At 40.1% G+C, this 15,523-nt stretch overlaps 1 protein-coding gene across 1 annotated transcript in view; it reads left to right on the forward strand.

Moving 5' to 3' along the window:
• Positions 1-15,523, forward strand: part of cachd1 (cache domain containing 1) — a 164,230-nt gene that overhangs the window by 84,930 nt on the left and 63,777 nt on the right. The gene's annotated exons all lie outside the window — the stretch shown is intronic.

Below are 15,523 nucleotides of genomic sequence, written 5' to 3' on the forward strand. Positions count from 1 at the left end.
ACTGTGTGTAGCAAGCCTGTGTGATAGCTCCTATCTGGGTTATATTCTCCCTAACAATGGCTGTTCACATCATCAAAGATCAACTCTCTGGTGTGAATATTAAATACCATCTCCATGGAAAATTCTTGAACCTCAGTTACTTTCATGTTAAAACTAAACTGACCACCATAGACCTATGTGATTTACAGGATGTGGAGGTCCACTTTGTTGCCCACTTTGCACTAAATTAGCAAGTCACTCTCAGTTTCTTCAATTCTATATATAACAGTGGTTGACTGTCCTTGAACAGCACCAGAATGAAGTTCAAATGGCCAGATATAGTCAGTCAAATATTCCGCTTCAATACATATTCAAAGGGATTCTCCAGAATATGTTGAGCACGCTGATACGTTGGCACTTGCCCCTCTGAAAAGATCCCCGTTGAGAAGGCTATCGAACACTAGGTCAGCTGAGTAAGCTCAATAGCACATACATGACTAAAAGTCCAAGTATGCATGGTAGTTGTTGACATACTGCTCTGAGAGCTGGGTTGTCTATCAGTGATGCAGAAGACTGGCAGAAAAATTAACTTAGCGCTAGCATTCCACCAGCAACATTAGCTCAGTTCAATGGAAGAATCATTAAACAAATACCTGTGCCCTCCTTGATGCTAGCTCCATAAGTATTCACGCCAAATATCTCTCCGATCAACTCCAGTGGTCTGAACGCGGCATCCAGATAACGAGATAGCATTTCCCTGTCAGCTCCTGTTTTCGCAACTCTCCAATAGCCAGAACTCCAGGGGAGGACAAGGAAGATGCAACTGGGCAAGTTGTTGGAGGGAATCCTGAGGGACAGGATGTACATGTATTTGGAAAGGCAAGGACTGATTAGGGATAGTCAACACGGCTTTGTGCATGGGAAATAATGTCTCAAAAACTTAATGGAGTGTTTTGAAGAAGTAACAAAGAGGATTGATGAGGGCAGAGTGGTAGATGTGATCTACATGGACTTCAGTAAGGTATTCGACAAGGTTCCCCGTGGGAGACTGACATTGCTGACATTGCTAACATTAGCAAGGTTAGATCTCATGGAATACAGGGAGAACTAGCCATTTGGATACGGAACTGGCTCAAAGGTAGAAGACAGATGGTGATAGTGGAGGGTTGTTTTTCAGACTGGAGGCCTGTGACCAGTGGAGTGCCACAAGGATCGGTGCTGGGTCCTCTACTTTTTGTCAATTACATAAATGATATGGATGTGAGCACAAGAGGTATAGTTAGTAAGTTTGCAGATGACACCAAAATTGGAAATATTGTGAACAGCGAAGAGGGTTACTTCAGATTACAACAGGATCTTGACCAGGTGGGCCAATGGGCTGAGAAGTGGCAGATGGAGTTTAATTCAGATAAATGCGAGGTGCTGCATTTTGGGAAAGCAAATCTTAGCAGGACTTATACACTTAATGGTAAGGTCCTAGGGAGTGTTACGGAACAAAGGGACCTTGGAATGCAGGTTCATAGCTCCTTGAAAGTGGAGTCACAGGTCGATAGAATAGTGAAGAAGGCATTTGGTATGCTTTCCTTTATTGGTCAGAGTATTGAGTACAGGAGTTGGGAGGTCATGTTGCAGCTGTACAGGACATTGGTTAGGCCACTGTTGGAATATTGCATGCAATTCTGGTCTCCTTCCTATGGGAAAGATGTTGTGAATCTTGAAAGAGTTCAAAAAAGATTTACAAGGATGTTGCCAGGGTTGGAAGATTTGAGCTATAGGGAGAGGCTGAACAGGCTGGGGCTGTTTTCCCTGTACCGTCAGAGGCTGAGGGGTGACCTTATAGAGGTTTACAAAATTATGAGGGGCATGGATAGGATAAATAGACAAAGTCTTTTCCCTGGGGTGGGGGAGTCCAGAACTAGAGGGCATAGGTTTAGGGTGAGAGGGGACTTTCTCACGCAGAGTGTGGTGTGTGTATGGAGTAAGCTGCCAGAGGAAGTGGTGGAGGCTGGTACAGTTGCAACATTTAAGAGGCATTTGGATGGGTGTATGAATAGGAAGGGTTTGGAGGGATATGGGCTGGGTGCTGGCAGGTGGGACTAGATTGGGTTGAGATATCTGGTCTACATGGATGGGTTGGACTGAAGGGTTTGTTTCCATGCTGTATATCTCTATGACTCTGACTCTAAAAGCACCCCAAGCTGAATTTACAGCATTGATCTCAATGACTGAAAGGAACTTGCTAGCAACTGTTCAGAATGGTGATCTACTTCTCCATTGCAATTTGAGTCCCAGAATGTTAACACTGAGACAGATCATTGACAGAATAGGAAAGATAAATAGGCAAATCCTGCACTTCTATACCCTCTGACTCCTAAGCTGCCCTGTCCAAAGATATGTGGATTTACAAATTGACCTGCTCAGTTACATGAAGACATGCAGGGACCTTGCAACATCCTCAATTCGACAGCAAACTAACTCTGCTGCTAATGGTCTCATTCCGTTTTCTTCATAATGGTATATCACATTGGTAATGCTGCATAAACCCATTTGATTTAAGATATGACTTTGGTTGTATAGCATTATGCCAAAAAGCCACAAAAGGCCTCAGTAGTTCTGAAACCTGTACTGCTGTGGAAATGATATCAATCTGAGATGCTGGCAAAGGTGAAAATGAAGTTTGCAATTTTGATGGCAAGTGAAGTTATTGGAGAAAACAGTCTTCTGATTAGAAATTTCCCTCGTACAGAGGAAGACACTTGTGGGAGGTCAGTCATCTCAGGATTGCTGAGGGTGCAATCCCAAACTGCTCCAGCAATGACTTTTATCCATCATAAAGTCAAAAATTGAGATGTTCACTGATAATTTGTACAGTTAACACATCATTTACAACTTCACAGGAACTGAATTAGTCTGTGCCCATAATCAGCAAGACCTATACAACTTCTGGGTTGGAGCTGGCAAGTAAAATTTATGCCACACAATCATCAAAGAATACCCATTTCCAGTGAGAGAGAATCTGACCTTTTCCACATGGTAATCAATCGCATTACTATCACTGAGTCCCCTGTAGTCACTTCACAGGTAAACATTACACTCTCCTTTAAGTACGAGTTCAGATCTTTCAATACCAGTCCATAATGGCTTAACCTTTTTTGGGGTTTACTTCTACTGTTTGTCCGTCTCAGCCTAGTAACTTTTAACCCCGAACTGCTCTTCCCCCGAACACAAGCTAAGTGAATGTTTCAGTTTCAATATCACTTCCAAACCCATGACTGTGTAACCATCCAGAAAATCAAGCAGTTACATGAATATATCACCGTCTCCCAATTTCTCTCCAAGTCAATCATCTAATGGTGCACTGGGTGTATCTACATCAAATAAACTGCTGCAGTTTGTCATGAAGGCAGCTTACCACTACCGCCTCAAAGGCGATTAAGGGTGGACTATAAATGTTGGCCAGGCAGCGCAGCCCACAACATTTTGAATGAATGAAATAAAAATCTTCACGTGGGTTTAGGTTTTTGATCAGAATACGAGCCTGCATGCTGAATATCAAGACATTCACCCTCCAACTAATCCCTCTCTCCCACAGTCCAGCAGACTAACCTGTTTGTGATACTCAGATATTTTAGAAGAGCCAAAATGGAGGAGGCTCAAAAGGTCAAAAATCTTTCCCGATGTTCCTGCAACCTTGAAATGGATCACCATAGCAATGTGAACCATATGGACTTTGTATGCAGGGAGAGGTGCTGCAAGTTATCCTTGAAAGCCTAACTCTATCTCATGTGTGAGTTAAATGGACAGTTTAAATTGCAATTGTTTGCAACCTGTAATTAGACTTTGGAGACGTGCAGTTAATCCACTGAGAGCACACAGGATACCCTCTGATCCAAGAGTAACCATTTTGTACCTTCCTCATAGTTAAAGAATCTGGGCTGTCTTTAATCACTAACAATCAAATCACTCAGACAGAAGTCAGAGTAGTTCACATGATCAGCTTCATTTTAAATTAAATGAAGACACCGTTCCAAAACACAATATTGTCTTATGAACCTCATAAACTGTGTAACAGAATTCTGCATGAAGAGCAGCTTTTGTTATTGTTACCTAGTTTTTCCATATTGACCAAAAATATTCCTACTTTTTGGCAAATGAGACAGTTCATTGCATTGTCGTGGGCTGTTGGCCAGTATTTGGCTACTTGAACAGACTCCAAGAACTGGTGGATGTCGGCCAAATCTGTTTCCAAATTAAGACCAAGCACACTGCTGATTTTTTTTTTCTCTCTCTTCTCACTGGGAATCAAATCACATGGCTATAATGCTGCAGAAGGGAGAGATGTGGTAGTAAATATGATTGACTTGATATATAGCCAAATAAAGCTTGGATTTGGCAGCAGCTTGCTACTTCAGATAGTTACAATTGGGTTGCTTATATAACTGAACTTTACACTTGGTATCCTTTGCAAAATGTCAAGGAGAGAGTTGCTTCAATATTTAGCAAGTTGTTAATATCTTCTGATGCATTTTCTTTTAGAGCGTGTGTTTACCTCTATTTTTTTTTCTCTCTCTCTCAGTTCTATTATTAGACTCTTCATGCCTCCTCGCCAGTTAATGAGAGATTTTCTAATGATTAGTTGACTATGTCCCTATCAGATTCTTGTTCCTTCTGCAGGGCCACAGCAGCAACTTTTACCTGATGGGGTTCAAGTAGAATGTTAAGTAGAATGAAGATTTGAAAGCAGTATTGTACACACATTAATGATATATTTGGAAAGGATAAATTTGCAGAACTGAAGAAAGATTGGAACTAATTTGACGCTTTCAAAAATCTGTCATGGGTTGAATGTGAACTTCCTTTGCTCCAAGAAGATAAAGGTCATCACTCAAATGATCAATTTAATTCCACCAAAACCTTTCTCCTTCACTCCAATTTTATAACATTTTTGGTTCTTTTTTGCCCACGTGAAATGGATAGTCACTGTGTGTAGAAGAAAAGGGAATATCCACTCCATCTCCTTTTGCTTCTTGATGGGATATTATTCCAAAGGTGTACTTATCCTCCAGTACCTCCTGTAACTCACCTTTCATCATCTGAACCTAAATAGTATCAAATGTTTGACTCCTGACAGCCAAGCTGCAAAAATAAAGATAACTGCTTTAGTTTAATTTTGGGAATTATTTGGGCTATGTGATTGCTTGAATGGAAGGTAATTGACTTTCAGATACCCTGACTTGACTTCACGAAAAAAAAGGTCTAAAATGTCTTTTTATTTTTGAAGTATTTGATGAGATCATGGATGATGGCAATTTAGACTTCCCAGAAAAGCTTTTATGAGGTGTCACATAAGAAGCTTCTGTATAGGATTAAAACTCTGGCAGTGTTGGTAGTATATTGAGATATATTGAAAACTGGCTTCAGGGCATAAGCAGGAAGTAATTATAGATTTGGAACGGTCTTGAGCCTGATCACCAGTGATGAGCCTCAGGGACTGGCGTAGAGATTGGTGCCCTCTTCTGTTTTTATTTATGTTCTTAATGTAGGTGCTGAGGGCATGATTTGTAAAATGACAGATGATGCGAAGATCTGTACAAGTGTCAGGGCTACAGTTGATGTTTGATTGCTTCAGGTGGATCTTAGACATTTGAAGACTGGGCTTCTGACTGATGAGTGCTGTCGATTTGTAGAAGTACAATATTATGCATGTGGGTGCATGTATGTTCATTCACACACCCTATGAGGAAAGGCATTTTATAAAAAAAGTGCGTGTGTAATCCGGTCATTCTAGTACAGTGACTCCTGAGTAGTGAAGGTGTTGAGTTCATGAGTCCACTTTAAGGCAGTTTGTACACAAGGTGGAACACCGTGTCAGACAGTATAAAATAGCCATTTGTAAGTGGAGGAAACATTCATATATCAGATTCTGTATGGGATCGCATTTATAAGTACAAGTTTTGGTAAGTTAGACATTCGTAAATCAGGGCCCCCCCGTATATAGATTTCTAATGGATAGCATCAGTTGAACAAGAGAGCATATAAAATTAGTGGTAGCTCTTCAGATTAGACACATAAGAAAGCAAAGAATAACATAGGACAGAGAAATTAATATGAGAGACAGGTGGCTGAATATATAAAAGCAGACCTTGAGAGATTTTACAGGAAATTAAAAAGGGAAGTTTAACTAAAGTAAGTGCTCTTTATTTAGAGAGAGAGACTAGGGAATTAATAATAGGGAGTAAAGGAATGGTGAATGCATTAAGCAGATACTTTGTGCTTGTCTTTGCTATAGAAGCAGATAACAAAAGAAGTGTGAATCAAGAAGTTAAAGTGAGGGAGTTGCCATGGAAAGGATATGTGAGATAATTATTAGAACTAAAGGCTGACAAGTCCCCAAGTCCTGATGAATTTCATCATCTGGACTTAAAAGAATTGGCTGCTGAGATAATAGATACATTGACTTTAATTTTCCCAAATTCCTTTGATTTGGAAGAGTTCCATTGGAAAACAGCAATTGTAACACCCCTATTCAAAAATGGACGATGATGGAAAGCAGAAAACGATTGGCTGGTTCGCCTAAAACCTGTCATGGGAAAATATTAGCATCCATTATTAAGGAAGTTGTAACAGTGCATTTAGGAAATCATGAAACAATCAAGTAGAGTCAACATTAGAGTTATTTCTGGAAGTAGCAAAGAATGTGAATAAATGGGAACTTATGCATGTGCTTTGTGGATTTCCAGAAGGCATTTGAGCAAGCACTACATCAGAAGTTCTTACACAAAGTAAGAGCTCATGATTTATCATAGATAACGTATTAGACCATATAGAGGATTTGTTAGCTAACAAGAAACAAAATAAGCAAAACTTGATCACTTTAAGGTTGTCAAGATGTAATAGATGGGAGTGACATGGTTTGGTACTGTGGTCTTAAATATTTACAGCCTACATCAATGACCTGGATGAAACAATCAAATGCATGTTTGGTAAATTTGATAATGGCCTAAAGATAGATAGGAGAGTAAGTTATGGAGAGGGAATCAGGAGCTCTACAAGCTGAAATGAGTGGAAACAAATTTTGGCAGATGGGGTATAATGTAGGAAAGTGCAAGCAGCATGTTGTTTAAATACCGAGCGATTTCAGAACTCAGGTACAGAGGGATCTGGTGGTGTGATATATGAAAGTCAGCATGTAAATACAGTAACTGATTAGGAAGGTAAATGGAATGCTGGAGATTATTGCAAGAGGGTTGGAATATATAGAATTTTCAAATCCCTACAGTGTGGAAGCAGGCCATTTGGCCCATCAAGTCTACACCAACCCCTCACAGAACATCCCACCCAGACCCACCCACTCCCTGTAACCCTGCATTTTCCCCTGGTTAATCCACCTAACCTGCACATCCCTGGATACTATGGGCAATTTAGCATGGCCAATCCATCTAAACTCACCTTTGGATTGTGGGAGGAAACCAGAGCATCCGGAGGAAAACCACACAGACATGAGGGGAATATGCAAACTCCTTACAGCCAGTTGCCAGAGGGTGAAATCAACCTGGATCCCTGATGCTGTAAGGTAGCAGTACTAACCACTGTACTGCCCTCCTCCTCCCTTGGCAGGCGATTTTGCTCAATTTTGCAGTGCATTGTTGAGACCACACCTGGAAAGCATTGTACAATTTTGGTTTCCTTATTTAGAAAAGTACAAGAGTTTGAAGCAGCTTTAGACCAGGTTCATTTGACTAATTTTGGGATGAAGGTGATGTCTTATGAGGAAAGGTTGACTTGGCTCCATTGTAAATATCCCATTGTAACCATGAAGAATAAGAGGTGCTCTTACTAAAACATTAAGATCCTGAGAAGACTCAACAGGGTGTTTTCTCCTTGTGAGAGAATCTAGAACTAAAGGCAGTTTCAAAATGGGTGAACTCCCATTTTAGATGGTGATAAAGAGAATTTTGTTTTCTCAGGATTATGCAATTTTCTTTCCTAGCAATTAAAAACAGGGTCATTTCATATTTTGAAGGTTGAGTTGGACGGGTTTTTGCTTGACAAGCAAAATCAAACAGTAAAGGAGGTAGAGTTGAGGCTGTAAGCAGATCAGCAGCTTATTGATTGGTGAGGTAAGCCAGAAAAGCCGAATGACCTACTCTTGTTCCTGATTCAAATGTTTATATCGAGGTACATGAGCAATGCTTTGAAACAACAACAAGAGCAAATGTATTGTTGGGGTACTTCCATAGGACGATGAGATGAGGTATACTATTTTGTCTTTATGCAAGACCATGATAAAATCCTCACTTGGAATGCATTTTGGTTAGATGGGTGATATTAAGGCTTTGGCACAGGTCCAGAGGAGGGCCACTAGATCACTTTCTAATGTAAACCATCTTTGGGTTACTTGGATCGGCTACAAAAAGAATTAAGTGTATGGCAAGTGAGAGCGGGCTCTCCCTTTGGTTTGGGTGAACATCACCTCTTAGAAAAAGTAGAATTTCAGACCACAGAGTTCCTCTGGACTTGTTTTGATCACTTGCCTGATTAGATTACATGTGTATTTGTGCAGCCTGCCTTTTCACCTCCCTGAAGATCCTGCAGGGCTTGCAGAGGGTATAAATTATGTTACACAAGGTATCAATTATGTGGAACAAGTTGGATGAACCAAAGGAACTTTGCCTGACTGTCCTTGTTTATATGTTTGTTTCATATGTCTTCCATTTCTCTTGAGTGAAATTTCCAATACAGTATTAACAAGTGAAGGGAGCACGTAGGAACACCTACAAGCTGTGTAAGCTCAAGGTTATTACAATTACACAGCTCATTCTTGACATTTTTTTCTATGCTTGGTTGATATTCTGTACAGCAAAGCTGAAAAAGAAATTAACAGCTTCCTTTTTACTGAAGAGGTTTCAGTCCAGCAATCTGCTCTTAGAAGTCTGCTCACATTTTGACAGATGTTACAAATTGTCCCTCAACAGATGAGACCATCCAGAACATTCTAAAATGACCAACAACTTTCTAAGTAAAACAACTGACCGCATTCTAAAAGAAAGTCATCCGCACTACCTCCGTCTTAACAAATACACAGATCTTCAAGCTAATTGGTTCTTCCAATCTGCGCCAAGTTTCATAGAAGGCTAAACATTTAATTTTTGAGATTTTTGTTTACGTACAGACAAAGTCATTGAGTCACACAGTATGGAAACAGACCCTTTTGGTTCACACTGACCATCTTCAAACGAAACTAGTCCCACCTGTCTGTGTTTAGCCCATATCCCTCCAAACCCTTCCCTATTCATGTACTTATTCAAATGTCTTTTAAATGTTGTAACTGTACCTGCATCCACCACTTTTTCTGGCAGTTCAATCCATCCACTAACCATACTGTGTTTACAAACAAAACTTGCCTCTCATGCCCTTTGTAAATCTTTCGCCTCTCATTTTAAAAAATATGCCCCTTAGTTTTGAACTCAATAACCTTAGGGTAAAGACCTTTGCTATTCATCTTATTCTATTGCCTCTCCTGATTTTATGAACCTCTTTAAGGTTACCCCTCAAATTTCCTATGTTTCAGTGAAAACAGTCCGAGGACATTATGGAAAGTTAGGGAAGAAATTGCAGGACTCCTAGCAGAAATATTTATATCATCTATAACCACAGGTGAGGTGCTGGAGGGTAGCTAATGTTGTGCCACCCTATCCAATCCCAGCCTATCCAGCCTCTCCTTATAACTCAAACTCTCCATTTCCAGCAACATCCTGGTAAAATTTTTCTGAACCCTTTCCAGCTTAATAATACCCTTCCTATAGCAGGGCGCACAGAAGGGCACTCCAGAAGAGGCCTCAACAACGTCCTGTACAACCTCAACATGACGTCCCAACTCCTATTCTCAAGCCTGAGCAACGAAGGCAAACGTGCTAAATGCTGCAATTTCAAAGAATTATGTACCTGACCCCCTTGTTCTCCATTCTACAACACTACCCATGGTCTAACATTAACTGTGTAAGTCCTGTCCTTGTTTGATTTGCCAAAATGCAAACCCCACATTTATCCAAATTAAACTCCATCTGCTGTTCCTCAGCCCACTGAGCCAATTAATCAATATCTCTTTGTAATCTGACATAACGTTCTTCACTGTCCATGAAAACATGTTGTCATCTGCAAAATTCCCAACCACTTCTCCTGTATTCTCATCCAAGTAATTTCTAGAAATGACAAATGTGGACCCAGTCTAATCTCTGTGAAATACTTTTGGTCACAGGTCTCTGGTCCAAGAAACAACCTTCCTCTACCACCCTCTGTCTCCTGCTGTGAAGCCAATTTTATATCCAATTGACGAGCTGACCCTGGATCCCATGTGGTCTAACTTTACTATTTAATCTATCATGCAGAACGTTATCAAAGGCTTTACTAAAGTCCATGTAGAAAGTTTAGATTGATAAGTTCTTGATGTCACAAGGAATTAAGGGCTACGGGGAGGATGCGGGTAAGTGGAGTTGAAATGCCCATCAACCATGATTGAATGGCGGAGTGGACTTGATGGGCCAAATGGCCTTCCTTCCACTCCTATGTCTTATGGTAAACAATGTATACCACTCTTTCCTCATCAATCTGCTCGGTTACTTCCTCAAAAAAACTCAGTCAAATTTCCCTCGCACAAAACCATGCTGACTATCCCTAATCATTCATTGCCCCTCCAAATGCATGTAAATCCAATATTTCAGAATAACCTCCAACAACATACCCACTATCATTATCAGGTTCACGGATCTACAGTTCTCAGGCTTCTCCTTACAGCCTTCCTTAAATAAAGGTACAACATTAGCCAGCACCTCACCTGTGGTTATAGTTGATATAAATATTTCTGCTCGGACTCCCGCAATTTCCTCCTTAACTTCTCACAATATCCTGAGATACCCTTGTCCAGGTCCTGGAGATTTATCCATCTTTGTTTTCCAAGACCTCCAACACAATCTTTTCTATTAATGTGAATTCTTGTTAAAACATCGGTATTTATTTTCCTGAGTTTTCTAGCCTCCATTTCTTTCTCATTGTAAAAGTGAAATATTCATTTAATATCTCTCCCATCTCATGAGATGCAACACAAAGACGACTGTGTTGGTCTTTGAGGAGTCCTGTTCTCTCTCCAGTTGCTGTTTTGTTCTTGTACTTGTAGAATCTCCTTTGGATTATCCTTAACCTTATCTGCTTAGGCTATCTGATATTCCCACTTTGTCCTCCTGATTTCCCTGATAAGAAGTACTCGAGATTCATTTGATTCCAGTTGTCTATATCTAGCGTATTTTTATTTTTTTCTCTTGACTTGAACTCAATATCTCTTATTCATTGTTCCTTAATCTTACAAGCCTTGCCTTTCAATCTAACAAGCATATAATGTCTCTGAACTCTTGGTAATCAGATTTTTGAAAACTTCATGCTTGCGAGAAGTCCCTTTACCTGCAAACAGTCTACTCCAATCAACTTTTTGAAAGTTCTTATCTCATACTGTTAAAATGTGCCTTACTCCAATTAAGAACTTTTCCTTTTATGGAAAAGGATAAACCTTCCATAACTATTTTAAAGCTATTGGAATTATGACTGCTAGTCCCAAATTATTCCCTAAGTAACATTTCAGTCACTTGCCCGGCCTAATTTTCCAAGAGATGGTCAAACTTTGCTCTTTCTCCAGTAGATACATCTACATATTGATAAAGAAAATTTTCTTGAATACATTTGACAAATTCCTCACCATCCAAGCCTTTAACACTATGGCAGTCCCAGTCTATGTTTGGGAAAATTAAAATCCCCTACTATTACAACCCTATTATTCTTACATATAATCTGAGATTTTGCTTTATATTTGCTCCTCTGTTTCCCTCTGACTATTGTGGGGCCTGTAGTACAATCCCATCAAGGTGATCATTCCTTTCTTCTTTCTAATTTCAACCCATATATTTTCATTGGCTGATCCCTCAGAAATATTTTCTATAATTATTGTAGCAATGTTTTCCTTAATGAAAAGTACCATTCTCCCTCCTCTCTTGCCTTCCTTTGTATACTTCCTAAAGCATCCAAAACCCAGAATATTGAGCTGCCAGTCCTGTCCTTCTCCAGCCAAGTTTCTGTAGTACCTATGACACAGTGAAAATATTAGTTCCACCCAACTCAGTTGTGCAAGTCATAACAATTCTTGCAGATTTTTCTGGAAGATAAGAAATCTGATAGTTGAAAATTTTGAAATTTACTGATTAATTTGCTATGTTGCATGCAATTATTTAACTGAGAATTTATCCCAGAACAAATTTGTGTCCATTTTAGAGGCACTTTCTGGTGGACAGTTTGATAATCAGTAATTAAGAGTTTCCTAGCTTGTGGTGTAAGCTATTGGTCAAACTCTCCCTCTGAGTCAGAAGGTGGTGGGTTCAAGCCCCACTCCAGGATTGAGCATAAAAATTATGATGCACAAATGCAGCACTAAGGGAGTGTCACACTGTCGGATGCGACATTGGACTAAGGTTTCTTCTGTATCAGGAGAATGTGAAAGATTCTGTGGCATTATTTTGGTTGAGTATTGGCCAATAATTTACCCTTTTTAACTAACATCACTAAAACCGATTATCTGGTTGTTACTCCATTGCTCTTTGTGGAACTTGGTCTGTGCAAATTGGCTGTTGCATTTCCTACATTACAGCAGCGACTATGCTGCTTAAAAATAAATTTTTTTTGGCTGTAAAATGCTTCGGGGTGTCCTGTGATCATAAAAGGTGCTATATAAAGATGTTGTTTTGTCTGTCTGTGTGGTCAGTCCTATTTCTTAACTGGTCCAACAGGTAAGAAGAACTGATCAATTAGCCTAAGGTTTGCAAAGCTCAGAGGCCCCCATGGGAATATAATCCTATCTTTGGGCCCACCCAAGAAGCAGTCTGATTGTGTATTTGTGTTTCAGCAATAGGCAGTTCATTGAAAGGAATGCATGCCTATCTCCAGTTCAACCGCTGTCTCATACTGATAGGGTTGATTTGGCTGGTTGCATACAGGAAGTTAGGTGGGCGAGGGCTGTGGGATGCAGGTGGATGATATAGTTGGTTACATTTTAGAAGCTGTGGAAAGAACACATTAATGCATTGGATCCATAGAATTCCAGGCACTACCTTTTCTGCAGAGCTTCAAAATGAAGTTTATGAACTGAGTGCATATTGAAAATTCTGTCATTTAGAATATGAAGCAAATCCCATTTATTGTTAGAAAACTTAACTCAGTAAATTAGGGCTTCCCTCAGATGTCATTAACTATTATTTGGCAACACAGTAGAGCAATTGTTAAGATTTTAAAAAATATATTAACAGCATTGCTGTATGCACAGTTCATGGAATGTCATCCCTGTTGTGTTTTATTGCATTAGTCATGTGTTTTGTTGTGGCATGAGGGCAATGTGGGAATGGGACATGTTGTTGGGAAGCAAACAAATTGTGCTAAAATGGCTTTGATACTTAGGTAACCAGTCTGAGTCCAGCTCAGCTGAATATTTGTAAATATATTTAATTTGATTCTAACTTTGAAATAAGCTTGTTCCATTATATCCAGGAAAAGAAAACACTTCGGAGAAATAAACTTAGGTGACATGAAACGTTGCTTTCTTGAAATGTTGCTTAAAACGCTGAGGTGGACAGCTATTGATGGAAGTCAATTATTGCATTCATGCTGTTATCCTTAAATGAGAAGGTGTAAGGTGATCAGTCCTTGAGCAGAGATGCTAAAATTGACAATTTTTCCTGTTTCCTCATTTCACTGCAGCCCCCCCCCCCCACCCCCCGTCCCACAACCGAACGCATGCACACAATAAAAGATATAAAAGGAACAGAGGCACAAAGTAGCTATTGATTTGAAATTTTTTTAAGGAATTTCTAAATTTCTGTACTATTGGGAGCCTGGATTATATAAACAGAGTCAAATTACTTCATCCTAGCAACTTGTGTAGAATCTTAAACATTTGTTAAAGAAAGAACCAAAAACTCAATATTATTGGAATTGATTAGAAGGAATGCTGTAGGTTAGCATTATATATTAATGATCTGGATGAAGGGACTGGGGGCTTTCTAGCGAAGTTTGCAGATGATACGAAGTTAGGTGAACAGGCAGGTAGTACTGAGGAAGTGGGGAGGCTACAGAAAGATCTAGACAGTTTGGGAGAGTGGTCCAGGAAATGGCTGATGGAATTCAACGTGAACAAATGCGAGGTCTTGCACTTTGGCAAAAAGAATAAAAGCACAGACTACTTTCTAAACGGTGAGAAAATTCGTAAAGCCAAAGTACAAAGGGATCTGGGAGTGCTAGTCGAGGATTCTCTAAAGGTCAACATGCAGGTTGAGTCCGTGATTAAGAAAGCAAATGCAATGTTGTCACTTATCTCAAGAGGGTTGGAATATAAAAGCACCATTGTGCTACTTAGACTTTATAAAGCTCTGGTTAGGCCCCATTTGGAGTACTGTGTCCAGTTTTGGTCCCCACACCTCAGGAAGGACATACTGGCAGTCGAACGTGTCCAGCGGAGATTCACACGGATGATCCCTGGAATGGTTGGTCTAACATATGAGGAACGGCTGAGGATCCTGGGATTGTATTCATTGGAGTTTAGAAGATTAAGAGGAGACTTAATAGAGACGTACAAGATAATACATGGCTTGGAAAGGGTGGACGCTAGGAAATTGTTTCTGTTAGGCGAGGAGACTAGGACCCGTGGACACAGCCTTAGAATTAGAGGGGGTAAATTCAGAACAGAAATGCGGAGACATTTCTTCAGCCAGAGAGTGGTGGGCCTGTGGAATTCATCGCCGCAGAGTGCAGTGGAGGCCGGGACGCTAAATGTCTTCAAGGCAGAGATTGATAGATTCTTGTTGTCTCGAGGAATTAAGGGCTACGGGGAGAATGTGGGTAAGTGGAGTTGAAATGCCCATCAGCCATGATTGAATGGCGGAGTGGACTCGATGGGCAGAATGGCCTTACTTCCACTCCTATGTCTTATGGTCTTATTAAACAATGGGAGCTGTGAGGATGGATAAAAATTCCCAATTATTTCTGTTTCATTTGTTCACAGTTGAGATGACCCTGCACTTTCCGACTAATAGATCTGCAAGAAGAAATCACCTACCATGAGAGTTGTAATTTTGATTTATTTTAGTGCATGCTCACTTCACAGCAATTTTAACCCATGGAGCATAGGTATGAACTCCAAACAGGAGCTGGGAGAGGGTAACATGGCTGTAAGTTCAACAGAGGCACGAGAATGTCAGCAGTCCAGGTAACAGCAAATGTGCTTCCCAGAATGAGCTATAGCCCTACCTGCTATAAATACTCTTGTTAGTGTTACATTATCCATCGCAGAGCTACATGCATGCTCAACAGTTGGAAGTATGATAGATTGAACAAGTTGATCAGAAAACAGTGAATCAAATCAAAGCTTTGCAGTGCTGCTACAACCAGACATGAATTGCGGTTGGACAGTTAATTAATTCATTGACAAGTGTTCTCATCCTCAAGCATTCACTTC

Source organism: Chiloscyllium punctatum, chromosome 7 (genome assembly GCF_047496795.1).
Source record: "Chiloscyllium punctatum isolate Juve2018m chromosome 7, sChiPun1.3, whole genome shotgun sequence".
Classification (NCBI taxonomy): Eukaryota; Metazoa; Chordata; class Chondrichthyes; order Orectolobiformes; family Hemiscylliidae; genus Chiloscyllium; species Chiloscyllium punctatum.